Raw genomic sequence first — 2,365 nt, 5'->3', positions numbered from 1 at the left:
CAAAAAAAAAAAAAAAAATTCCTCTCATTCCTTTTATTTAAAATATGAAGTGGGACTAAAACATATCTCCTAATTCTTATTATTTAATTAAAATTAAAATGAAATAAAATTCATTTATCTAAATAAAATAATTTTATTAAATTAAATAATTAATTAAATATCTCATATTTAATTAAATGTACATTTAAATCATATTTCAATGTACATCTCTCTCATAGTATATAGTTTTAATATGAATATAGGTCATATTAAATTTTAACCTATAGTTTTAATTGTTGGCTTTTTGGCTTTTAATCTTAAATTAATTAATTAATATTTTGATGATAACAAATCTGATTTTTTTTACTAATAATTTTAACATTTTGAATAGTCCATAGTATAGAGCTTGGAACAATGATTTTGACGCCTTTTGAATTACACAAATTAGAGCTAAAACGAACAAGTTATAGCCGAAATAAAGTTAACGAAAATTGCCCAAGGTGATGATGTAGTGGCCAAATCATCAAATTAGATCAATTTAAAAGTGCCACTTGGAGCTATAGATGTGTGACACTTGTGACCTTAATTTTGTAATTGATGGATTGTGGTTTATTTTAAAATAAAAAACAATAATAATAATACAATTTAGCTAAATGGTTTTGTAAAAAAAATTTAAAAAATCAAAAGTGACCAACGGTCACTTTAGAAAATAAAATTAAAAAATAAAGAAGAAACCTATGGTAGGTTTCCGTTGAAAGTTGAAAATATATTATTTATTTATTTATTTATTTACTTTTTTACTCAACCTTCAATTTAACTTTTTGAACAATCCAATGATACAAATTCAAATCTAATTTTTACTTTACTTTCCTCTCTTTTTATACTTCATCTTTTCCAAAATTGTTTCAATTTCTTCACAACTTTATAATCCTTAAAAATTGCAAAAGACCACCATTGTTGCTCTTTCTCAAAGCTCTCAATTTTCTTTCTTTTCATCTTGTTCTTGAGAGAATTTTCATTGTATTGTGAGAATTAAATATTGTGAGTTCAAATTTGTGCCTCAATTTTATTTAGAGAGTTTATTGTGTGTATAGATTAAAAAAACATTGTAACGGTTGGGTCTTAACCCGTGGAAAGGATCAGGTTTTCTCTTGAACCCGAAAAAGGAGCAAGTTAACAGTTCGGCTATCATCTGAAGAAAGAGTCAAAGGAGATTTTCAATCAAAATCCAAGAGGCATATGGAAAAGTATATGTAGGTCGAGTTTGACCAAACCACTATAAAAATTATAGGTTTGAATATTTCGTCACTTTTACTGATGATTATTCAAGATAAGGGTATGTTTATTTAATGCAACAGAAGTATGAAGCTTTGGAAAGTTCAAAAAGTTTAAGGCTGAAGTTGAAAATGCATTAAATAAAACGATTAAAACATTTCGATTTGATCGAGGTGGAGAGTTTTTGGATCTTACATTCCAGAACTATTTGATAGAACATGGAATAGTATCTCAACTCTCAGCAGCTGATACACCTCAGCATAATGATATATCAAAAAAGAGAAATCGAACCCTGTTAGACATGGTTCGGTCTATAATAAGTTATGCTTCCTTACCTGACTCGTTTTGGGATTATGTAGTACATACTGTAACTTATATTTTGAATTGTGTTCCATCCAATAATGTTACGGGAACACCTTTGGAATTATGGAATGGTCGTAAAACTAGTTTACACCATTTCAGAATTTGGGGTTGCCCAGCACATGTGCTTGAGGAAAATCCTAGGAAATTGGAACCTCTTTCAAAATTTTGCTTATTTCTAGGCTACCCTAAAGGAAGGAGAGGTGATTATTTCTACGATCTTGAAGAAAATAAAGTGTTTGTGTCAACAAACGCTATATTTTTAGAAGAGGACCACATAAGGGAGCATAAACCCCACAGTAAGATTGTGTTGAACGAACTTTCCAAAGAAACTACTGAACCTTCAACAAGAGTTATTGAAGAAACCAACACCTCAACAAGAGTTGTTAAAGTTTGTTAATCTAGTAAGTCAAATCCACTTCAAATGTTGAGGGAACCTCGATATAGTGGGAGGGTTGCGAACCCACCTGTTCATTATATGGGTTTAACAGAAATCCTATCTATGGTAGCTGACGAAGATATCGAGGATCCACTGTCTTACAAGAAGGTAATGGAGGATGTTGACAAAGATGAGTGAATCAAAGCTATGGATCTTGAAATGGAGTCTATGTACTTCAATTCTATTTGGGATCTTGTAGATCAACCTAACGGTGTTAAACCTATAGGTTGCAAATAGATCTACAAGAGAAAATAGGGTGCTGATTGGAAGGTGCAAACCTTCAAGGCTAGACTTGTGGCAAAATGTTATACC

This window comes from Benincasa hispida, chromosome 12 (assembly GCF_009727055.1).
Source record: "Benincasa hispida cultivar B227 chromosome 12, ASM972705v1, whole genome shotgun sequence".
NCBI classification, from domain to species: Eukaryota; Viridiplantae; Streptophyta; class Magnoliopsida; order Cucurbitales; family Cucurbitaceae; genus Benincasa; species Benincasa hispida.
The sequence above is the reverse complement of the archived record's forward strand: the minus strand, read 5'-3'. Positions refer to the sequence as shown.